Source organism: Triticum dicoccoides, chromosome 3B (genome assembly GCF_002162155.2).
Source record: "Triticum dicoccoides isolate Atlit2015 ecotype Zavitan chromosome 3B, WEW_v2.0, whole genome shotgun sequence".
In the NCBI taxonomy this organism is placed as follows: domain Eukaryota; kingdom Viridiplantae; phylum Streptophyta; class Magnoliopsida; order Poales; family Poaceae; genus Triticum; species Triticum dicoccoides.
Window position 1 is genome coordinate 320,325,662 of NC_041385.1, and position 26,315 is coordinate 320,351,976.

Consider the following 26,315-nt stretch of genomic DNA (forward strand, 5'->3'; position numbering starts at 1 on the left):
GAGGACACCGACACCACCATCAAGGAGATCGCCGCGGACGCCGTGGCCGAGGCTGACAAGGTCACCACCGAGGAGGCCGCTGAGACCGCGGTCGAGGACACTGCTAAGGGCCTCACCGGAGAGACCGACGAGGCTGCCGCTGAGGAGGCCGGCAAGGGCGCCGTTGAGTAGGCCGGCAGGGCCGCTGCCGGGGAGGCCGACAAGGCCGACACTGAGGAGGAGGTGGTCTACGACCAACACTCCTCATCTGCTGCCTCCGGCTCCGCCAAATATCTGAAGGTGAGCGATGACTTGTTCGTCCACCTCCCCGGGACGGTGAGCACCACGGCACCGACCAAGGGGGAGGTGTTCGATGATGAAGTCTTCACCGCCACCGGGATCGAGGTCGTCGAGGAACCGAGCGCTGGTGGCGGTGGCACCCAGGAGGAACAGCTTCTTCGGGCCATGGGCGCCAGCTTCTGGAAGCTGCAGGTGCTCCAGCGCACCCGCCTGGACAAGGAGATGTCCAGGGAGGCAATGGTGGTCCAGGTGGAGGCATACGTCGAGAAGCACGTCGCCGAGGCGCAGGCCTAGTTCCACCAGGCCCACGAGGAGCTCAAGGCCGCTCAAGGCCAGCTGGCACAGCACGAGCTGGATCTTCTCCTGAAGTAGGCCGACATCGAGAAAACCTCCATGGCCAAGGCCATCCGGTCCCAGCGCCAGGCCGAGCTGGACTCCCATTAAGAGGACATCGCCGCCCGTGAGACGACGCTTGACTCCACACTGCACGGCAAGGATGAGGAGGTCGAGAAGCTTGCCGCAGCATGGACCCGGGAGCTGGAGCATAAGCACAAGGAAGCGCTCGATGCCCAAGCCCTGGCCCATGGCAACAAGGTGAAGGAACTGGAGGCGAAGCGGGACGGCCTGAAGGCCAGGGCCGGTCTAGTGACGAAGGAGAGGGACTTGGCCAACAGCGCCTAAACGGTGGTGCAGGATGACGTTGTTGCCAAGGCCGAGCAGCTCGCCCGCGCCAACGACTCCATCAAGGACCAGAAGCTGAAGCTGGAGGGTCTTGAGAAGATGCTCTCAGAGGCCAAAGCACGGGAGTGAGCCCTGACAAAGAGCCTGGTGGAAGAGCGACAACTACGGAAGAACAACGCTGCCAACCACGCGGATTTCATGAAGGGCGAGAACCTCTGGATCAGCCGCGTCGCCGACGTTGCCAACAGGATCAGCAAGCAGTTGGCCGAAATGGGGATGCCGGAAGTGAGGTATGCCTCGGAAGCGAGTACGAGCCCCAACGCCAAGATGACCCTGTTCTTCGAGGGCGTTCTTGGAGCCTTGGAGCAATTCGACTCCAACCTGGCGAGCTCCCTAGCCAGCGAGGCCCGGACACTTTGCCGGGGCGCCATGACCAAGGTCCTCACCAAGCTGGCATACTGGAACCCCGAACTTGACTTCGACGTCGCGCTGGATAGCTTGTCGGGCGATGTAGACCTCTCGGTGCTCGAGGAGCGCATCGAGCCCATCATCACCTGCATTCGCGGAATTGAGAGGGTAGAGAGCCAGCGCCAGGATTAGGCACCCCGTTTCTTGTTGCCGCTGCGGGTTCACCACCAAGACAATTCATATCTTTAGTTAGAACCGCGGGCAACAATTGATGTAATATAACTCTGCAGTGTTTTAAATTGGTGCATGTTATTTCCCTGTTCAATCCCTCCTTGTACATCCACCCTACGCTAATTGGGCAGGCTTGCCGGCGCGTGAACCCAAACCGCAACACTTTAAACGACGGATCCTTTAGCGGCCGGCAGGGTGTACTTGCTGCCATGTGAACCACCTTGCCATTCTCAGCACGGTCGCTCAAACTGTCACGCGGACTCGAGATAGAATGAGAGAATTGCCAATAGAGGAAGGCCACCCTTCCATTCTCGACGCAGCCGCTCGACCTATTGAGCGGACTCAAAACAGAACAAGGGCATTGCCAATAACGGAAGGGTCCCACCGCGTGCAGGTTTCTTATACAAAGGAAAGATCTCCGAGGAGGATAACTTTATATCAAAGTTTTTGCATGACTTAGCTTTCCTATCATCGCGCGAATGCTTGCCGCATCCGCTGACGGGGCTGCTCACTTGGTCGCCTTCTTCCTCGGTAACCATGGCGATGAAGAGCTGTTCGACCAGGTGCAAAACCAGATTCTCACTACTGCGCCCCCTACCTAGCGCGCCAAAGATGTCAGTGGAAAACGACACCTATGGGATCACAATAATCCCTACTACGGTGTCGGGGCGCGGGGTCGTGAGAAGAGCGGGATCAGCAGTCAGCACAAACACACGGGTCGTTTACCCATGAATGGGCCACAGGGCTGCGAAACACCAAAGTCCTGCTTTGGTGTGTATATATGTGTTATTGGAGTTCTTGAGCTAGCTACAACGAGCGTCACTTGTCCAAGGGTCCGAATCCTTCTCCTAGATGCATCGAGCCTCCTTTTACAGGCAAGGGGATTGTCACAGTGGCACACAGAAGGTGGCATCGGGGTACTGTGGCTAAGCTTATCGCTTGGCCATTACGGGACAAGACGCATTTAATGCGCCCCTTAGGTGTCCCTCTCACTTTACCGCCGCTTCGCCCTGTCTTGACACGCGCCTGGGCCAGCGAGGCGGTCAGCACCATGTAGGCTAGCACGCTATTGAGGTGGCGCGGTGGTAGGGCCTTCACAAAGATTTGCATGCCACCACGTAGGCATGCACTGAGTTGGCTTGGAAACCTTACGTCGATAAGTAGGTGCCTGCCTAGCTGGTGGGCTGGTAGCTGCATGGGAGCGATGGTAGAAACTTGGCGGGTGCGGGGCTGGCTGTGGCCTCACGGATGTCCTCGGCAAGGGTCTCGCCGTGGCGTCATGGTCGTCCCCGGCAAGGATCTTGCCGGGGGTCTCATGGGTTTCCTTGGCGAGGATCTCGCCGAGGTTCGTCGTCTTCTAATCCTCATCTCATTTGGAGTGTTTCTTGTATTCACAAAGATCTGCATGCCATCAAGGAGGCGCCTCCCGAGCCTTGGTCTCAACATCGTTGGTGGCGTTGGAAAACCTGGGGCTCAAGGATGGTGCACCCTGCTGGCGTTGGGTAAGCTGCCCCGGCAAGGTCCTTGCCGGGGTTGTGGAGACTGCCCCGGCAAGGGTCTTGCCGTGGGAAACCACCTTGCCTTCTTGCTCTTTGTGCCTATGTCTTGGCATTGCTCCGACCATCTTGCGGTTGTGATTCCCTCTCCCTGCTCTGCTTAAGCGTGGCCGTGGGCACGAATCTGACTGCCCGTGCTCAAGTAAGGGGTACAAACGAGTGCCGCTACTTTAGTACACCGACAATTATGCGCTTATTTATTGAATTTTGACTCTTGACAATCCTATAACTAGGATTATTTTGTAATGGAGGAGGTAAATTTGAATATATTTTGTACACGACTATATATGCTATTATGTACAAAAGCAGAGCAAAAATTGGTTCCCCCTTAATTTAGGTATGATTTACAAATGCCATGATCTCGAATTCAAATAATTGAATGGACTTCATGTTGAATTTGTTTTTTAAACCACCTTAAGTTGAATAAAAATGTATGTTAGTTCTTAGCTAGCTATTTAGAATGTTCATTGTGTAACTTTTGTATGTATAATTTGCTTTACACACACAACATGAACTATACTCACGTTTATATTTGAATTGCTAAAGCGATGCATTGGACTTCAAAATACTGACTCTATGGATCAATTATGTTTAATAATAGCACACACATGCTCAAATTAGATATTGGATGTCTAATGGATAAATGACCGTTCCTTAGACGAATTGTAGATATCATGATCCCATCCTAATATTTGGATAAAATTTGTAGTTTTATTCAATGTGTACATCAGCCATTTACGTCTCGATTCACTCTCCATAGAACCCTCCTCACACATGCGCTAACTTTTTCTCTCACACATACGCGCACACGGTGTATATCCATCGGGGGTCTCTCACACATGCTCACACACTTTCTACCGAGGTGTCTTTCTCGCACACATGCTCCCGATCTCACTCTCCCTCTCTCTCACAACCATTTATGACTGTTTTCACTAAACTTTGTCACATGCATTCTTCCTCTCACACGCAGACGCACGCACAATCCCCATCAACACTTTCTCGATACATAAACCTTCCTATGTGTCTCCCGCACGCATATTATCTTTAGGCCTATCTCACACGCATTGTCTCCACCTCTCTTCCTAACTGATGAATATGATTCCAGCAGAGCATTATGTAGGATGCCCCTTCAACTTAGGTTGGATGAATGGTAATATCGGAGATAAGGGGCTACCTTAGTTTGGGGACCTAGGGTCACAAATCCTAGCCGACTTTGTCAGTGGTCACAGAGTCCCTCACGGCTTTGGTATCTTTGTCTTGTATGACTAGTCCTCCATGGTCTCCCTGAAATGCGTCACGGGCCAACCAATGTGGCGCATGAGGGAACTGACCCAAGGCCTCACCTCTGCCCACCGGACCTCACACGGTGACGCACCCTCTACCCCTAGGTCTCGTTATCTTCTCACACCCACACATACCCACACAGACACAGAACAATCTATTTCTCCTCATGCCTCTATCCCTCCCCCCTTGCATGGACACACTCAAGGGCATCTCTTGCCGAGACATCCTATTCATCTCCCTCTCTCTGTAAACCTCTCTCATTTCTCGTGCTATCTATCCCTCGTTGCCACCCTGCCGGCCCCTCTATCCATGCTGCTCCCGAATACGTACACATATCCTCTCTAGGCCCTACCAAATACGTCAACTACTCATTCACACATGTTACATCTTATCACGTACCCCGTTGATCTAAAGAGCCTTGTCTTCACTTTTATTTCACATACAACATTCCTTTTGAATAAAAACTACACAAAGTATTGCCAAAATTTTATTTTGGAAATTCTACATATATACAACATTACAAAGTTATATGGAGTATGATATTTATTCTGCACTATGATTTTTTATATTTTTATACTATATATAAAGTTAGTAATAATGAGAAACGAAGAGCATCTCTCTCTCCATTGCACACCCCCCTCCAAGCCCCTTTCACGTACGCACACAAACTATCTCTAGGCCCTCTAAAAGTATGCCCCCAGCACATTCACGCATGTTTCATCTTTCTCTCATGATATATACAGTGTAGATCATTGTAATCGAAGCGAAAGCATGATACATTCATTGGACTTAAGAATCCACTCATTACGGTCACTATTTATGTCTTGTGATTATTATACAGTCACGGGCTCACCATACAGCTTTGTATTTGTTGAATACACGACTAGTTGACTAGTTAAACGCTCCATGTGGCACATATAGTGTTGCATCATACCACACATTATCTCACCCATAGGGCCCACCTGTCAGTAGGTATAAGAATGAAAACAAACGATAAAAAAATATTGGACGGTCCCTATTCGAAGTCATGAACACGGGCACATCGGACAAGTTGTCTTTTTATTGGTATGTTGAGACGTCTCTTTTAATACACAGGAGCTAGTGTGGTGATTATACACACATACACGCATGAACATGAACTGCATGTGTGCAACACTCACACGTACACACGCAACCACACAACACTCACACGCACACATGCACGCACGCAACACTCACACGCACACACGCATGCATGCATGCAACCACACGACCAACACACACTCTCACGCTCAAGTGCTCAACCGACACGTGCATGCGCACACATCAGGCCCTAATAGATGCATACACAACCAGGTGGTTCCCTCGTACATGTTGGAGTCTTGTCGCGGCTGCGAAAATTTGTGTTTATCTTACTTTTTCCTCTGCGCACTGATAGGTGGGACCCACAAGGAACATGGCCAATTTAACCAGTTAACATAGTGGCACAAAGACTATTTGGCCGGTCAACAGAGTGCAATCTGATGCTAAACAGTGAGCAAGTGACCGTATAATCACCGCAAAACATATATAGTGGACGTAATGAGCGTATTCTAAGATCAGGTGACCGTATTACGCTTTTCGCTTGAAATACACTGACCGCCAGTGTATTATCTCTACTATCGCTCTCACTGTGGAGTCGAGCAGGCCAACATGCCAGTGCCCAAATTGGCCTACGCCATCCCATTATTGTTGTATTTGTTTCATAAGAGCGAACAATCATTCACGTCTACTGTACAAACTCTAGATATGTGTTACAAATGCTATGAAGACGAATACAAATATTTAAATGCACTTTATGCCCAATCTCGCTATGTAGCCTTTCCAAAAGTACATCTCTACACGTTCTCACATGTTACATCTAACAACTATGCAATACAACACCACTACACTTTAACACAATAAATCATATGTGTTTTTAGTTTTACTAGATCTCATATTGTTACTTAATTTTTCAGTTTGCATACTGTTGGATATCGGGTTCCGGAAAAACCCTTAAGGTTCGAACTCTGGGATGCGCACGAAGATCTCTCCCTACCGAAACACGCCCACAGTCTCGCCGTGATTTCTGAGCTAGCACGATGAACAACACAAGAGACACGAGGTTTATACTGGTTCGGGCCACCGTTGTGGTGTAATACCCTAATCTAGTGTGTGGTGTGGTGGATTGCTTCTTGGGCTGATGATGAACAGTACAGAGGAAGAACAGCCTAACGAGGAGAGGTGTTCTTGTGGTTGGTGGTGTTTGGAGAGGAGTCGATCCGTATCCGTTGGCTCTCGATGACTTCCTTTCTACTGTGGTGGCTAGGCCTATTTGTAGAGGCCCTGGTCCTCTTCCCAAATACTGAGCGGGAAGGGATCCAACAACGACCATTTTGAAAGGAGACAGCTAGTACAAGCTATCCTACTAAAGGTGGTCTTCGCCTGCCAAAGGCACTGGTGACGACACCGTCTTGGGCTCCACAGTGACCTCCGTCCTGACGTCCTCCTGGCCTTGGTCTCGCTACACCGGTATGGAAACCTTTGCCTGATGCCTCGGTACTCCACTCCTGCACTTGCCCCCTTTGCACCAAAGAGGAAACCAGGACACTCCGTAGGCTGGCGCCTGCCTGGCGCCTGCCTAGTCTAGATCGCCATGGCTTGTGTCATGAGCACCTCGCGAGGTACCCCTCGCCTTGATCTCTCTGCCTCCTCGTGAGCCTGCCTGGTGAGGCCGCCCTTGAGGAGGCCTTGCGTCGTCCGCCCCGTGGGGCTTGGCCCCTCGCGAGCGTCTTGAGAGTTTGTTGATGAAGACGGGCCGTACTGTGCCACTGGTTGAGCCACGCTGCAGGCCGCAGGCAGGCTAGTCTGGGGACCCCCGTTCCCAGAACACCGACAGTAGCCCCCGGTCCCAAGGCACGCGCGGACTTGGCTTAGCAGCGAAGCCAAAGGGCAAGTGCAGGGCTCCACGGACCCCCACAGCCTGCGGCCTTGGTCGATGCCTGGCGACTGATTAGACGTGGGCGTCTCCGCTTCCCCACGCTGCCCCAATATCCGCCTGGCTAGGCGGCCACGGCGCCTTATATAGTTATTCCCCCCCTTGCTGGCAGCGTGCTTCCTATTCCCCCTTCTTCCTCGAATCTCTGCTTCTGCCCCCAATCTGACCTGAGCTCTGCTCCCACCATTGCCATGGCGCCAACTAGCAAGGAGAAAGGGAAGAAGCCCCTGTACTCAACTAGTACGTCCCCTACAATCGAGCCCCCCATCAGCCAGTCAGTGGTGCTCAACCTGGAGGCCCTGGGCAAGGTTTGACCTGTGCTCACCTCCAGCTTCAATAAGTGCAGGAGGATGATGACTTGGCCTGCGTCCCACGCCTCCATTGACAGGACAGTCACTGAGGTTCGATTCTTCGTCGACGCCCTGTGGGCTGGCCTGGTTCCCCCTTTCTCCACCTTCTTCAATGCGGTGTTTTCCCACTATTAGATCCATATGATGCATCTTGATCCTCAATCTGTTACCCTTCTTGCCATCTTCGCCTTTGTTTGCGAAGCCATGGTGGGCATTGCTCCTTCCGTCGCCCTCTTGCGCCACTTCTTCTTGTTGCGCCTGACCGACCCGTTGAAGTGCTCGGGGTGCATGAGCTTCCAGGCCGTGGCAGAGATGGCCGACTCGGGGATTGATTTTGACCTCTAGTGTTCTTCAAGTCGGTTCCGGACGCGGTGGCTGTACGTGGATGTCGGAGTGCTCAGCCCTCTACTGTTGCCTCCGTCATTGCCTGCTGTCCCCAATCCCGGCTGTGGCCATGAGAGATTCGTGATCCCTTGGCTCTCCTACATATCGTACCGACTAATGAGGTTGAGAGATATCGACGTGATTGCTCCCCGGGTAGTGTCGCATTGCTCCCCTTCAGCGCCACTACCGACCGATGTGGCCCCTGGCGGGCGACCAGGACCGCATGAGGCTTCAGGAGACGGAACTGGTGCCCAAAACACTGAAGAAGGTGCTTGAGGTCTTGACTGGCGACCCCTCGCCGGGAAATATACGGCACGGGGGTAGCCTCCTGTATCTCTGCTCGAACAGGGCTGAGTTCGTGGGATAGATGCCTCTCTTCGACGAATGGGGGTTGCGTCCGGCTGGCCTTGCGGGGCCTCGCGAGAATCTTGTCGCCGTGGCTCCCTTCCTCACTGCACGCATCGGGAGGCAAGCATCGCTTGAGGCTGGAGGCTCAGGTGCTGTGGCGCTGACGCCGCACGGGGTTCTCGAAGCGTCATCCTACGGAGCTTGTGAAGCCCGCCCTGAGGCGGTCGTCGATGGGGGGACGCAACCCGCGACTCCCGAGGCCGGAGCCCCCAAGGCCTCGGAAGGCCATCAGCAGGTGGTGCCTGATCGGTCCTTCCAGCTTGGTCCCCCTGAGGTTGGCCGCCTGGGTGCTTCTCCATCCGCACCACGTGCTGGTCCTCACGTTGAGCGCTTGGGTCGGTTACGCATGGACTTCGCCGCCCTCCGCAAGAGGAAGGAGTCTTCAAGTTGCAGTGGACGCCCCTTCCGACCATTGAAGCATAGGAAGTACTTCGCCATAGATGAGTAAGTACCTCATTCCTGTAATTCCTCAATCGCTACCCCCTTTCCTGACTGCGGTTTTTCAAGATCCCTCCTGCCAAGCCTGCGGAGTCTCCCAAGAAGCAACTTCCTCCGGCCTCACCTTCATGGCTGGCCTTGAGCGTCCCGAGCATGTATGCTGCCCCTAACGCGGGGTCAGCCGGAGAAGCAAGCCTGCCCGCAGGGTGTCTTGAGCCTGTCCCCTTGCCACCTTTCCTTCTTGACCTCACTTAGGGCGTGACCAGCCTGTCTAGGGCTCCTCCTATGATCATAGGCGGTGAGTGGTTGGCGTTGGTCCTTGGCTCTTCTTTAGGGGATGGACCTGCTTTGGTCCGGGTCCCTTGCGGAGCCCGGCCGGCGATCGTGGGGGCGCCAGCCCCCAGCCCCCTGCCGAGAGGTGGCGAACCACTTCAGGGCCTGCTGACAGCGTCGACGGTGGAGGACGACATCAACAGCATGCTCAAGCGTGCGCGAGAGCGGAGCGTAGTTCACCGAGAGTTCCTCCCGAAGGCGATGGATGCGATGGGCCAACTTGGTGGAGAGCTTGTGGATGTGGACGCGTGTCTTGAAGCTGAGGGCCTGCGGCTGATTGAGGAGCGATGCAAGATGAAGGTGGCAGTCAACCTCGCGCGCTACCAGCTCGAGCTTGACAATGCGAAGGCCGAGGCTTCCCTTGCAGCCTCGCGAAAGGCCTGTTCCCGAGCTTTAGAGGAGGCTCAGGAAGCATATCATCGTAGCAAGATCACGGAGAAGCACACGTGGGAGCTCCAAGCCTGGAGCGCTTCCCTGGAGCAGCAAGTGGAGTTGCGTCAGGCCGCCCTTGCATCGCTGAAGGGGATGCCTATCGAGGAGGAGGAGCTCTGGAGGCGCGAGGAAGCGCTGACCCTAGAGGCTGCTCAGAGCAATCTTGACCTTGGGCGGTTGGAGACGAGGGAGCGCCAGGTTACCCAGGTGGAGGACGAGGTTGGCACGCGCGAGCCTCAAATCTAGGAGCAGGTCGACCGCCGTGTGGGGGAAGCTCATGCAGATCTTGTGCGCAGGTACAACCAAAGACTGGAGCTGATTGAAGTCAAGGCTGCGGGCAGGACTGCCACTCTCAGGTCCAATCTGACTGAAACAGAGCAGTGCACGGAGGCCTCCGCGGCCACCCTGGTCTCAACGCAGACTGAGTTGGCCTCCACCTGCACTGAGCTGCTTCTTCTTCAACAGCAGGTCGACGACACCGAGTCTATTGCGCGGCAGAACAGAGAGGAAGTGCTTGAACGGCAAACACTAGAGCACATGCACGGCCCCATGCTCCAGGAGCTCAGGAACAGGGCCAACATGGCCCTAGGCAATATCTGTGATGCGGACGCCCCGCATCCTCACGTGACCAGCTATGCTAGTCATCTCCGCTTTTTCACTTATGTGGTGACGAGCCTGGAGAACCGCTTCGAGAGATCTCACCAGCTTGTCGAGGAGAGGAGCCGCTGCCTGCTCGGGATTGCATTTTCTCGCGTCTTCATCCATCTTCAGAACACCGACCCTCACTTTGACTTCGACGCTGTCATCGCCCCGGTGCCCGAGGCCATCCGAGGTGACCTGGCGCAGTGGGTGGAGGACAATGTGGATGCGGTCCTTAGGGCCTTCACTTTCGACAATGACGGGGTGGTAGTTGCAGCGGATGGTGGCGATGTGGTCAACGGCGGTGAAGACGGCGCCAATGATGGCGATGGTGATGCCAGTGATAATGACAGCAGCGCCAGTGATGCCTCTGGAGGTGACCAAGAGGGTGCGGTGAGTGATATGTCTGACTGATCATGTGTTCCCCAGCTGTTTATCCTGCACACAAAAGCTCGGGCGCGGCCCTAAAGGTTGTAAGAGCATTTTGGGAGGGGAAGCCCCTCATGTAAAAAGATTGTCGCCACATGGTTTTAGGAATGATGTTGAATGTGCGCCTACATGATATCACGGGCCCTGCAACGAGTTAGTTGTTGTAGTTTACCTTTAGCCCGGACAAGTCCTGAATAGGCCTGCGAGGCCGTGAGCCTCCGAGGGTCCTTTGAGGGACCTGCTAACCAAGTGGTGTGGGCGTCGCGAGAGCGAGTGCCGGTCGCGGGATGGCATGCGCATGTGCCCTTGTCCCAGCCCTGCCCACGAGATGCTCGTGAGGGGAAGGCAACGATTGCAAATTCTGAACAAGGGCAAAAACCAGAACACGAGAAATCACACGAACGAGACAAGACACCCCCCTGCATACGCAAATGCAAATTCAATTTCAACTAAAATCCGAAGCAAGGAAGCTCGACCACAAAAAGGGAGACAAAAAGCAAAAGGCCGCGTCCGGCACCTAGTATATTCTTCGACGTCTTCTCACCAGCGCGGAGCTAAGTGCTGCCACTGGGCGTGGGAGGGAGCCCCCGAGGCCCGAGGGCAGCTCTCCGGAGACTCCGGGGCGTGTATAGCCCCAACTCATTATTACGTCAGAGTGTCACGGGCGGCGAGCTTCATAGGCGTTGGGCCTTCTTCACACGTACCGGGCCTTGCTTCATGTCGCCAGATGAGGTCCCCGCCTTGCGCCACCGTCGACCACCATTGACGGTGGCCGGAGACCAAGGACGACGCCAATGGGGCAAAGGGGACACCAGCGGTTCCCTCGGCGACCACGGGTCCTCTGCCGGGGGCAGGCTTTCAGCACCTCCCCGGCAGAGGGCCTACCTCCGAGAAATGCCTTGCATCGTGTGTCGTGGGAGGGGCCTGGCTCCCGAACCATCTCCTGCAGCCCCCAGTGCGCTCCTCCTGGCAGAGAGGAGGCTGCTGAGCTAGGGAAGCCTTCCGCTGCAATGACCTGAACTTCCTGCGACCCATGGCAAGCATAAGCTTGCTCCTGAGGAATTAGCGGTACCCGATAGCTGCTGCTGCAAGTGCGGTTGGTGAGGCTTCCTTGGGGCTCCTGAAAAGGCTCGTCTTCTGGCGTCTCTTCCTCCCAACCTGACCCGAGAAACGAGCCAGGGTCGTCTTCCAGCGCGTACTCCCGATCCAGCATGTGGGGCACGTAAGCCTCTGAGGTCGTCGCCCCAAAGAGTTCACCGTAGTGCCCCACGCTCCATGTGCCTTGGCCTAACGCGCCATCTTGGGGATGGTAGGGCGGCGGCCCTCCCGTGCCGTAGCCGGCGATGCGCATGCCCTCGCTCGTTGGGGGTGGTGTTGGTGTAGCCTGACGCCCAGCGCCGATGGTTGAGCTGCTATCGATGAAGCCTTGGGGCGCGCCTGACGGCGCACGGGCGCGGATGGGCCCATGGTGTGATCTGACCGGGGCCTAGGGTGGAAGCTGGACACAGAAGGGAGGCGCCCCCGAAGCTGCGGCCTCCAGGGGCTCGACAACGCGCTCCAGCAGCACGTCTCGGCTAGTCTCCTGCAACCTGCACCGCCGCAGCTCCCGAGCCACAGTGAGCGCGGCCCTCATGTTCGCTTGTTCCCGTTGGGTGTGCGGCGCCATGGCCGTGGCGTTGTTTGAGGCCCTTGTGGCTGATCGCACCTGCCGTGGAGTGAGGGCAGGCAGCGCTTGACCACGTCGCCCGCGCCCTGCAGGGTTCTGCGGCATGCGGGCTGCCTAAGGCCCAGGGTCGAGGTCACCTTGGGTAGGCGGCATGGCATGGGCTGGCCATCCCGCCCAGCGGTCGGCGTTGGCCGTCGGGTCACCGAACATGGATGTGACGAAGCAGTGGAACGCATATCGGCGGAAGGAGGACTCCAGCGCACCCCTACCTAGCATGCCAAATGTCAGATATCGGCTTCCGGTAAAACCCTTAAGGTTCGAACTCTGGGGTGCGCACGAAGATCTCTCCCTACCGAAACACGCCCACAGCCTCACCGTGATTTCTAAGCTAGCACGATGAACAACACAACAGACACGAGGTTTATACTGGTTCGGGCCTCCGTTGTGGTGTAATACCCTCACGGGTTTTGAGATTGCTGAGTCCTCGTGACTCACCAGATACTACCAACAATTGCAGGTGCCTATGATACCAGTGCAGGTGATGCAACCAAGCTCAGACGGGAGCTCAACGAAGATCTTGGTCGTTGCTATGTTTCGTTTCATGTTGATCAGTAGTGGAGCCCAGTTGGGACGATCGGGGGATCTAGCATTCGGGGTTATCTTCTTTTCTTTTGGCTTCGTCCGTAGTCGGACTATGTGTGGACTCTGAATGATGTATGTATTATATGTTCATTATGTGAAGTGGCGATTCTAAGCCAACTCTTTATCCCATTCTTGTTCATTACATGAGATTGTGTGAAGATGACCCTTCTTGTGACAAAACCACAATGCGGTTATGCCTCTAAGTCATGCTTCGACACGTGGGAGATATAGCCGCATCATGGGTGTTACAAGTTGGTATCAGAGCCATCCCCGACTTAGGAGCCCCTGCTTGATCGAATCGCTAGCGTTGTTGAGTCTAGAACAAAAATATTTTGAGTCTTAGGATTATATATATTGGAGTGTAGGATTCTTTTTACTCCTCAGTCCCTTCGTCGCTCTTGTGAGGTCTCCTGACGTAGATGGTTTGACTTTTCTCTCCTTAAATTTCACTAAAAAAAATTTAGGATCACGCGGGTATCTTGGAATCGTTCCGATAGTCTTGTGATGAGGACATTGTTCTTGGTGCCTCCTGACATTTAGGGGTTGTGGCAGTGTCCCGGGGAGTTGAGCTTCGAGGTGTTGTCGTCACAATTTTATTGTTGCGGTTCTGGAATACCCGAGTTTCACTGACATCGAAAATCTCTTTTATGCAGCTAGTGGTAAGATAACCTTGACGCCACCCAGTACTGGGGAGTTCGGGAGTATTGCTATAGCTTGTATAATGGATGCTTTTCGAAGGTTGAGGTACATGATTTCCGAAGTTTTCTTGGTTATGTGTTGACGGATGGATATAGCTGGATGTATGGATTGTTAGTTTGGGTGAGATATATTACTTCCCCTGTACCCCAACACCAGATTGCATAACCAGAAAGCTTCGGGGGTTTATAAGTGGGAATTCAAGTATCTCGTAGGATATCTTTCCAACAGACACATGATACGATATGGGATCTATTATGTGTTTGTTTCCGGCTTATTCTTCAAGCCAAATCCTTTGTTTTGTTTTATTTGTGCTATTTGAGTTGCTTCGAAGTCAAATGTTTAATCCATACCTTTCCTAATTGGTGTTCTCATATTGCTATATGAATACTAATCCTTCTTGATCATCGAGGTCGTCATGTTAATTATTTTGAAACCGGCGTGCTTCTCTTCAAGTGGATCCGATCATTTCAACATCCGCAAGATCATTTCTAAGTTTTCTCAACTGTGTCCATTCCATGTGCCCCAAGTTGCCTTTGTTTTCCCACCCTCCCACCATGTTTCTTCAAAGACTCAGGTTTCTTAATCAAGTACCCTTTTATTGATGGGAAGTCTCTCCATTCTTTTCCGTCAATGTTCTTATCTGGTGATTCTTAGGAAGATACTTACGGAGCTTCAAGTATATTAGTCTTTGTCTCTTTTCTTCTCTGTTGGATTAATTTCAATCTTCGGTGTTCATTATATCTCTTCATTTTGTTTCACATATCTTCACATGTGAATTTCTTATCCAAGGCTCTCTTATTTATTCACATTGCCCAGTTCATATCCGGAGTGTTGGAGATATCTTGGAAGATTTGTGTTTCCATTCTCAATCCGTTGAAGTTATTTTGAGGTTGTTATCTCATTCAAGCCATTTAATTCAACCGATGCAATCCCCCCTTTCAATCAATCATTCAATGGTATATATTTTAGTGGGCCCTAACCCATAGGTGTTTCCCTAGGATCTTACCTAACTCTTCTAATTAACAGGAGTGATTCTCAAATTCATTTCCAAGTTTGACGTAAGAATGAATTTTCATCAGTAACATGCCTTCTCCAAGGTCGTTTTCAAATTCTTTTCATCTTTGGCTCAACCTTTTTTCTTTTAATCCTTCCGGAGTGTCTCAACAATTCATGGTGGTGTTTCTCATCGTCATTCTCAACATAGAAGACTGAGGAAGAGATTTCTCCTAAAATCTTGGTCCATTCTCTTGAAGATTCATGGTTCTAGCTTCATGCCATCCTCATAATTGTTTTTGATTGTGACAATTCTTTTCTTACCATATGGAGCATTTCAGGAGTTGCTTCCTTTCTCGATCATCCAAAGGCCATCATTTCTGAATATTACTCATTCTCAGCCTTCAGCTCTCGTTCCCCAAATCTTACCGGTGCATTGTTCAAATACCCTCTAATCAGTTAATAATCTCTTCGTTCTCATGTATCTAAATTCTGTCAAGTATCTTTATTCGTTTTCCAATTCTTCCCGGTGAATTGTGCTTTTGCTACTTTCATTTTCAATTCTTACGGTGGTTCGTTCAAGATTTCACGTCCTTCATTATCATATCAATTTATTCGTTGTTTCCAAATGTGACAGCCTGGTTTTTGCCTTCTCTTCTTTGCTTGATTTTCAGTTGAGTTGGTTTTGAATTTGGAGTTTTGAATCATTTCATTTGGACTTAACCACTTGGGTACCCGTTGATTTTCACCCAAGTGTTCACTCTCCTCCTCACAACCATCATTTCACCCCTGGCCAACCCAAAAATATTGTTTGGAATATTTTTCTTAAATGAAAAATATTCATTTTGGCCTCCAAAACCCTAGCTAACCCTTTGAGCTCCAAAGCAACCCTAATTTTTCTTGCCCCACAAATCCTGAGAAAAATCCCAATTATTCTTTGGACCCTAGGGCACCTTTCTGAGCAAAAATATTTCACCACTCTTTGGAATATTTTGGCTACAAAAAATAAAGTCACTTCTGGGCAGAAATGGTAGTTTCTACAACAACTACCTTTTTACTAGCTCCATTGTAGCTGGTTTTCCCTGTGCCTATTTACCTTAGTAAGAGTTAGTAAAACCACAAAGCTCAGCCCTTGAATCCCAGTGGTTTGACCACAGTAACTCTCCAAAGTTACTGTCCAGGAACTTGTCACCAGCACAAGTTTACTTCTACTGCACCTGGAACCTAACCAAACCATGGTAACAACTCAGTTTACTAAGGACAACACGCCAGACACCTTTGTTAGTGCGTAGGGTGGCCTGATGTCATGGCTCACGCGGTGATCACATTCGTCCGAGCATGCTGGCACGCAATACGTGCGCTCTGCCCGTCGCCAGCGCCTCTGTTGAGCATGTGCTCACTGCCCAGCCGGCCAGAGCGTTCCACACCTCGCCACCATCCTCGTCTCCACCTCCATAACTCCCCCTGCCGCTCGCCGACACCAGAGCTCACCGCAGCGAGCATGGGCACGGTCCGGCCAACGGCACAGTGCACAATGCACTGTGTTCGTCTCTTTCCCACTCGCTCCTGTGCGCGTCCGCACCCGCGCACAGTTCCTGCGTGACCTCCGTCGTCTTCTCCCTCTCTCTATTGCGTCGTTCGTCGCCGGGCGCCGTGGACAGGTGTCCTCCGGTGGAGACCGAGCCCTCCTCGCCGCCCCGCCTATAAAAGCAGCCACCCGCCAGGCGATCCCCTCCGGATCGTTCCCGCAGCTCCAGCCCCTCCCAAGCTAAGGCGACCATGCCAGGGCCTCCGCCTCTCCTCCGTGAAGCCAACTCACCCCTCTGGAGCCCCTGGAGCCGCCCCAAGCCATCGTCGTCTTCATCTCCGGCAACCTCCACCCTCTGTCTCTGCTGGAGAGGTCAAATCCGACGTCGTTCGGTCACCGCTAGCTATGCTACGGGTACGGGCAGGTGCGCAAACATCTCCTCCGTCGATCCCTCCCTCTCGTTTGACTCCAAGAAGCCTCACCGCCAGTATGAGCTCCGGCGAAGCGCCGCCTCCCTCTGTTTCCCTCTCCCCTCCCTCCGACCTGACTAGCGGGGCCCTCTAGTCATCCACTCATTACGCGCGCGAAGCGGTATGAGTGGTGGCGCCCCAAGTGTTTACGCTTTCGTCGTCACCCCCCTGTTTATTTATTTCAAATTCATTTAAAATCCAGGAATCTTCAAATGGCCATAACTTTTTACCTATAAGTCCAAATGCATTGATACTTTTTGCATTATGTTCTGTGTCCAAAAATCAAACAACACCCAAAAGATGGGATTTTTCCTTGCTGTCTAGATTTTTTGGTAATTTTCAGAAGGTTTCTTGATGTTTTATTTTTGTGGTTTTGATTATTTTCAGAAGAGCCAGCTTGTCTTGAGGATCACCAGGAGCTTTGTGAACATCATCAGTGCTAAGGCAAGCCACAGTAACATTTTCATAGTGCCACTTCAATATTTGTGATTTTCCTACTTGAACTTATGAATACTTATGCATTTAAATTAGTTATATAATGATTATATTCTGTTAAATGCTTGTCATTTTAAAATACTTGAACTACAGAATGTTTGAAGTGAATCTTGTTGGTAAGCTAAGGAGAACTTAGTTGCAAGTAATGAAGAAATGATATGGTCATAGAGTTTGTTAATTAGTTTAATTATTATTTTTGCATGATGAAAAATTATGAGATTGCTAGAAATGATTCTGGTGTAAGTGAGGTGTGATCTTAACCAGAGTAGTAGCATGAGTTGATGATGGCTCCGTAGGAGCGTGGTCGATTCAGTTGTTTGCATGGTTATGTGAATCATATGTTAAGTCATGCATAGTATGGCATTATGACACCGGTTATTTTCACATTATGTTGAACCTGATTAAAAACTCAAGTTGAATATGTTGTTGACCGGGTCATGGTGCCGCTGAAATGAGTCTTTCCCAGTGCAACAACATTGGCCGGTATGGGACGGTCTTAATGCATTTCAATGTCGTGCCTTTGGTCGGTGCCTCCATTTTGGGAAGGTTATGGGCGTGCTGTACCCTGGCCCGGTAGGCAAGCATAACCTTGTGAGCCAATTGTTTAGTTAAGTTTTGGTACCGGATCCCAGAGTGGATCGTGGCCACGACGATGGTCGACGTGTCTGTAGGTAGACACGGGGCCACCCAGGACAAGCCCGATGGGGACTGAGTCAGAATGGTCGGGAGAGTGTCATGACAATGAAATGGTTTCGTTGGAATGCCGTTAGTCCATCCGAATGGGAGTGCGAGGCCATGGGTTCCATAGTGTGGTACAGTGTACTAACCTCTCCAGAGTGTTTTTAATCTATCGATAGCCGAGTCCAGGGTTACGGACACGCTCAAAAGTAGGGTACACCATGGGTCAACACTTAATAAAATATGCACACTAAGTTTGTACTGGGGATGGCAGTGAGGCCATCGTGTTGAGTTGGGCCATGAGTTGGTTGGGTTGTGATCGCCGTAAGGATCACGGGCCACGAGTTGGTCGGGTTGTGATCACCGTAAGGATTACGGGCGACGAGTTGGTCGGGTTGTGATCGCCGTTAGGATCACGATGTGTTTTAGAAATTATCATGTTTGTGGTCTGGAATTAATCACGTCCGGTAAGCAAGCCTGGGGAATGAGTACCAGTTGAGCATAGTCACAACATGTTGGATATATGGTTGCATTGTTACTTAAAGTTCAAATATCATGATATTGTTTGTCATTATGTTTGTGCTTATTGTATGCTTGCAAGTACATTCAATGTACTGAACTGGCGTGTCATGCCAGATTTCAGGAAAGTCTCGTTGGAAAGGAGTCCTATCCGAGTCTAGACCATATCCACATCGGTGTCCCTATGCTATGGAGTCCCGCTACGACGTTGTTCCACTGCCGAGTAGTTGTCATGGTCAAGGCCCTTTATGTTCACTAAATAATGTACATATTGTTCAGCCACACCATGTGTGCCGCTTGGCCTCGCTAACTGTTGTAATATAAACTATGCTCTGCTAGCATGAATAAAGCGGTTGTTTTTCTGTACCATGTTGTTGTGTGTTGCCAGAAGACAAGCTATCTAGGATGGCAATGCAAGGTAAACCGGTCGCATTGAGCCGGGGTGCCACAACGCTTGGTATCAGAGCCGCGCTGACTGTCGGCCACGCTAGACTAAGCCGAGTTAACTAGACATTAGGTACGAGTTGTAGCTGAGTGCCGGTAATAATTGTAGCTGGTTGTTGCACTGCATGCATTGATTTTTTTTTACGCTAACTTGCTAATGGTTGTGAGTGTAGATGGCTCTGGTGCTGTATTCGTGCCAGTTGCAGTTGATGCCGTACACGTCGCCGCATCTCCTTTGTAATGTGTGGCATTAGCTGTACCCTCACGGAGACGATCCAGTCTATCGTGTGTATCGGGAGCGCCTAGCTGACTCAGTGTATGAGTATCACGTCGTGGTTACTCTGCGCACTAGTTCCGCTTCCAGCTCTTACACCCATACCTCTCGAAGCGGCTACACTTCTACCGCTTCTCAAGCTGTCTAGTTTGCTGCATTCGAGGTACTTGTTGAGCTCCGCTATAACGAGGTCCGGATGCGGAACCACCCAGGTTTGCATTACTATCCTTCTCTCCACGATAATGGTCGTGTCCGTTTCCCTGTCATTGATCCGGAGTCTGATAGTGTAGCTAGCCACCTTTCTAGCTACATCACTGCTACCAATCTTCTGATCTACAAGCTGGCTCGTGAGCTAAGTCGTGCCCATACTACTTTAGCCTCTACTTTAGTCTCTGCTTGCTCAGCCACTACTCCACCATCTGTAGGATTTACTCCCTACGTTCCTGCCAGTTCTAGACCCCCTGTTACTCCGGTTACTCCTCCGAGTAGCTCGGGCACCACGACTGTGAGTCCACTTAGTGCTCCTGGTGAGTGGGTTTCACTCCTCACCACTCCTGTAGCCCCGATGATCCACCCTCCACTTGCCCCAGAGGGAGATCCCTCGAGGCAGCATCGTCGTGTCACTTTTTACCCGGAGATCTCCGTTAACCCCGTCAGTTCTGGATCCGAGTCCACTTCAGGAGAGGACCCCGCAGCACCAGCAGAACAGTAGAGCTTTCGAGTATTCACAGTCGTCGGGATGGAGTATGGATGTAGTCGTACGAGTCATGATGTTTCGTTTCATGTATGAGGGCAGTTGGACCTGGCATGTTGTTATCTTTCATGTATGAGTCTATGTATAATTTTGTTGGACTTTATTTTATTCGCCATATTTTCTTCGCTTTTTCAGTGTTACTTGGATTTTTGTTGTTGGCTTCTCCCCAGTTTATGTTGAATGTTTCTCATCTCGGTTGCGTTGACTTGGCAAAAATCATATTAGGATGACGCGGGGAGGCTGCAGTAGCAACATTCACGAGGGTTCTCCTGTTCGGCGTTCCGCACGACGGGCAGGACAATCACCCGAGCCGTACGTGCCACCACCGCCTCCACCGCCAAATCCGCCCTCCACCGAGCAAATTATGCGTATGTTCGAGGAACGACGAAATAATGATCTGACGGAATTATTCAGAAGTATTCAAGCAATGGTTGGACAGAATGGAAATCAGCCCGTCCCTCACTCCAAGTTATCTAATTTTCAGAGGACTAAGCCTCCCAGTTTCAGTCAGGCCATTGATCCTTTGATGCAGATGATTGGTTGAGAACTATGGAAAAGAAGCTTCAGGTTGCTCGAACTGATGAAGAGGATAAGGTTCCATTTGTAACACATTATCTGGAAGGCGCCGCTGCTATATGGTGGGAAAATGAAAAAGCCATAGGGACTGATAACGAAGCAATTACCTGGTCAAGATTCAAGGAGAAATTCCGGAAATATCACATCCCTGCGGGAATTATGAAGACTAAGCAGCGTGAATTTCTCGCGCTCCTCCAAGGAAGTCAGTCAGTGGGAGAATATTTGCAGAAATTCAATCACCTGTCACGTTACTCTCAATATGACGTGGCCTCTTGGTGGATTAAACCCGCAACTTCATTGTGCTCTCAGTGTGTTCGATTTCCCAGATTTCCAAATCTTGGTGAACAAGGCTTTCATTGCTGAAAGGGAACACAGGCTTGTATCAGATAACAAGTCTGCCCATAACGATCACAAGCGCAAGTTTGAGCCCAAAAACAAAATGCAACCAGTGCAGAAGGTTCATACCTGGCAGCCAACTCACATAGCATACCAACCTAATTGGAAACAAAATGTTAACATGGCCACCACCCAAGTCAAGAATGACGTGCTCAACCCAGTTCTGGAGAATCGCCTGTGCAACAATTCCTGTTACACTTGTGGACAAACCGGACATTATGCCAAACAGTGTCCCAAGAACAACCGGACCAATGATACGTTCAAGCCACAAATCCATTATTTGGAGGCAGTTCCAAGTCAGCACGACATCACGGGATACGTTCATCACATTTCCGCTGATGAAGCCCAAGAAAATCCCGAAGTCGTCATTGGTATGTTCTCTGCTAATAACATACCTGTAGTAATTTTATTTGACTCTGGGGCTTCCCACTCTTTTATTTCTCGGAGTTTTGTTGCCCAAAACATATTTCCTTGTTCGCTTTTGGGCAAGAATATGCTGGTACAAACCCCGTGATCTCTTACCAGAAGAAATCTAGTCTGCCACAATCTGGAAGTCAGTATCAACGGAATCCGTTTTCCAATGTCTTTGATACTTATTGAGTCTGATAAGTTGGATGTTATCTTGGGTATGAATTGGCTGACTCAGTACCAAGTGTGCATAAATTGTGCGACCCGAGAAGTAAACTTGACCGGCCAAAATGGACAAACTACAAAATTTATTGCTCGTAGGAGCATACCCTCCAAGGAAATGGTCTTTACAGCAGTGGTGAAATGGAATTAATTCCGGTGGTCAGCGCATTTTCTTATGTATTTCCAGATGAACTGCCAGGCATGCCACCTGATCGAGAGCTTGAGTTTGCAATAGAACTTGTGTCCGGAACCACGCCAATACACAAGAAATACTATTGAATGCCGTCATCCGAATTAGTGGAGCTAAAGAAACAACTTGATGATATGCTCCAAAAAGGATATATCCGCCCCAGTTCCTCACCATGGGGATCACTTGCTATTTGTGTGGACAAGAAAGATGGAAGCCTTCGTATGTATGTGGACTACCAACAGTTGAATGATGTCACGATCAAAAACAAATACCCTCTGCCAAGAATTGATGATTTGTTTGATCAGCTCAGTGGAGCCAAGGTATTCTCAAAGATTGATTTGCGGACTGGATATTATCAGCTCAAAATTAAAAAGGAGGATATTACCAAGACCGCATTCACCACTCACTACAGTCTCTATGAATATACAGTCATGTCCTTCGGCCTCACCAACGCCCCCACCTTCTTCATACACATGATGAATAAAGTATTCATGCATTTCCTCGATAAGTTCGTGGTCTTCTTCATTGATGATATACTTATTTACTCAAGGAGTGAAGAAGAGCATAAGGAACACCTCCGAGCAGTGTTACAACGACTCCGTGAGCACTCGTTATACGCCAAATTCAGTAAATGCAAGTTTTGGCTCAAACAAGTTGGATTCCTCGGGCATGTGCTATCCGCTGAAGGTATAGCCGTGGACCCAAGCAAGGTAAAAGACGTGCTCGACTAGTTGCCACCCGCCACTGTATCTCAGATCCGGAGTTTTCTTGGATTAGCCGGATACTACCGCCGTTTCATTGAAGGTTTTTCCAAAATTGCTAAGCCCATGACGGAGCTTCTCACAGAGGATAAGAAGTTTGAATGGACTACGGACTATGAGTAAAGTTTCAGCGAGTTGAAGAAACGCTTGACAACTGCGCCGGTATTAACACTTCTAGATATCTACCACAGTTTTGACGTATACTACGACACTTCCTGGCAAGGACTAGGATGCGTACTTATGCAAGATGGCAAGGTAGTAGCTTATGCCTCACGGCAGCTACGACCCCACGAAGGAAATTACCCCACTCATGATTTGGAATTGGCCGCGGTAGTTCATGCTTTAAAAATTTGGAGACACTACCTCATCGGAAAAAGGTGCCAAATTTTTACCGATCACAAAAGCCTCCAGTATATATTTACCCAGCCGGATTTAAATCTCCATCAACGAAGATGGCTTGAGTTGGTCAAGGATTATGACCTTGGAATAAATTACCATCCGGGTAAGTCCAACGTGGTTGCCGATGCACACAGTCGAAAGCTCGTCTGTTTAAACATCATGTTGGAATATTTGCCTTCCGAACTTAAAGAGGAGATTGCTCAGCTCAACCTGGTCATAGTTGAGGCTGGCCTTGCCAATATTCTGAAGGTTACCCCTACTCTTGAGGAAGAAATCCGCAAACCCAGTCAGGCAATGCAGATCTGCAGAAATGTATCAAGTTTTTTGATTTCTCGAAGGATCAGTGCGGTACCCTCCGATTCAGGGGAAGGATTTGTGTGCCTAACCAAGCTGATCTGAAGCAGAAAATTTTGTCAGAAGCCCACGAATCGTCGTATTCAATCCACCCTGGAGGAACAAAAATGTATGGAGACCTTCGACAAATATTCTGGTGGGATGGAATGAAGAAAGACATTGCTTATTTCGTGGCCTGTTGCGACATATGCAACAAAGTAAAGGCAGAACATCAAAAACCAGTCGGACTTCTCCAACCGCTGCCAGTGTCACAATGGAAATGGGATGATGTCTGTATGGATTTCATCACAGGACTACCTAAGACCCGACGGGGCAACAATGCGATCTGGGTCATAGTGGATACATTAACCAAGATGGCCCACTTCCTCCCAATCAAAACCTCATTCCGAGCAGATGAGCTTGCACGACTGTATGTATCCAGAATTGTCAGTCTCCATGGAGTTCCCCGAACCATCACTTCTGACCGAGGTTCGCTTTTCACCTCCGCTTTTTGGTCCCGTCTCCATCAGGCACTTGGAACGGAATTGAAATACAGTACCGCTTATCATCCTCAGACGGATGGGCAAACAGAAAGGGTAAATCAGATACTCGAAGATATGCTCCGAGCCTGTGATTTGGCCCAAGGAGCACAATGGGAAGATTGCTTGCCGTACGCCGAGTTCTCGTATAACAATGGCTTCTAGACCAGTTTAAAGATGTCACCATATGAAGCTTTGTATGGCCGTAAGTGTCGCACTCCATTAAATTGGTCTCAAACCGGAGATAGCGATATTTTCGGAACAGATCTCATGCTGGAAGCCGAAAAGCAAGTCAAGGAAATCCGAGACAGATTGCAATTGGCCAAATCGTGACAGAAAAGTTATTACGATGCAAAGCACCGACAATTCAACTTTGAACCCAGAGAACATGTGTACCTTCAAGTCACGCCTATGAAAGGAGTCAAGAGGTTTCAAACTCGTGGGAAACTGGCACCCAGGTTTATTGGTCCATTTCCCGTTAAGACACGAGTAGGTGCTGTGGCATATCAGTTGGAGTTGCCCCCTGAGCTGTTAGATGTGCACAACATGTTCCACGTTTCACAATTGCGACGGTGCATATCCGCCCGAGAAAAAGACCGATTTGACAAAGATAGAGTTGGCAAAGGACTTGACTTATGAAGAGAGGACAGTGAAAATTTTGGATTAGATGGAAAGGGTCACTCAAAGTAAATCACGAAAGTTTTACAATGTCCAATGGATGCATCATACCGAGTCAGAATCAACCTGGGAATCAGAAGAATTTCTTAGGGCATGTTATCCAGAATGGTTTTCCCAATCAACCTAATCTCGAGGACGAGATTCATTCTAAGTGTGGGAGGTTTGTGACAGCCTGGTTTTTGCCCTCTCTTCTTTGCTTGATTTTCAGTTGAGTGGGTTTTGAATTTGGAGTTTTGAATCATTTCATTTCGACTTAACCACTTGGGTACCCCTTGATTTTCACCAAAGTGTTCCCTCTCCACCTCACAACCATCATTTCACCCCTGGACAACCCAAAAATATTGTTTGGAATATTTTTCTTAATTGAAAAATATTCATTTTGGCCTCCAAAACCCTAGCTAACCCTTTGAGCTCCAAAGCAACCATAATTTTTCTTGCCCCAAAAATCCTGAGAAAAATCCCAATTATTCTTTGGAACCTAGGGCACCTTTCTGAGAAAAAATATTTCACCACTCTTTGGAATATTTTGGCTATAGAAAATAAAGTCACTTCTGGGCAGAAATGGAAGTTTCTATAGCAACTACCTTTTTACTAGCTCCATTTTAGCTGGTTTTCCCTGTGCCTATTTACCTTAATAAGAGTTAGTAAAACACCAAACCTCAACCCTTGAATCCCAATGGTTTGACCATAGTAACTCTCCAAAGTTACTCTCTAGTAACTTGTCAGCAGCACAAGTTTACTTCTACTGCACCTGGAACCTAACCAAACCGTGGTAACAACTTAGTTTACTAAGGACTACAGGCCAGAAATCTTTGTTAGTGCGTAGGGTGGCCTGATGTCACGGCTCACACGATGACTGCATTCGTCCGAGCATGCTGGCATGCAATATGCGTGCTCTGCGCATCGCTAGCGCCTCTGTTGAGCGTGTGCTCACTGTCCAGCCGGCCAGAGCGTGCCACACCTCTCCACCATCCTCGTGTCCACCTCCATAACTCCCCCCTGCCACTTGCCGATGCCGGAGCTCGCCGCAGCGAGCACGGGCACGGTCCGGCCAACGGCACAGTGCGCGGCGCACTGTGTTTGTCTCTTTCCCCCACGCTCCTGTGCTCGTCCGCGCCCGCGCACAGTTCCTGCACGACCTCCGTCGTCTTCTCCCTCTCTCTCTGGCGCCGTTCGTCACCGGGCGCCGTGGACAGGTGTCCTCCGACGGAGCCCGAGCCCTCCTCTCCGCCCGCCTATAAAAGCAGCCACCCGCAGCCTCTTGGAGCACCCGCAGCCACTCCCACCTCCTCCTAGAGCCAGTAGAAGCCGCAGCCCGGCCGGCAGGTCGCGGGTTGCCGTCCCGGAGCCGAGCTTGCCGGCGATCCCCTCCTGATCGTTCTCGTAGCTCCGACCCCACCCAAGCTAAGGCGACCCCGCCAGGGCCTCTGACTCTCCTCCGTGAAGCCAACTCACCCCTCTGGAGCCCCTGGAGCCGCCCCAAGCCGCCGTCGTCGTCACCTCCGGCAACCTCCGCCCTCTGCCTCCGCTGGAGAGGTCAAATCCGATGCCGTCCGGTCACCGCTAGCTACGCTACGGGTATGGGCAGGTGCGCAAACATCTCCTCCGTCAGTCCCTCCCTCTCGTTTCACTCCAAGAAGCCTCACCGCCAGCATGAGCTCCGGCGAAGCGCCGCCTCCCTCTGTTTCCCTCTCCCCTCCCTTCGGCCTGACTAGCGGGGCCCGCTAATCAGCCACTCATAACGCGCACGAAGCGGTATGAGTGGTGCCGCCCCGAGTGTTTACGCTTTCGACGTCACCCCCCT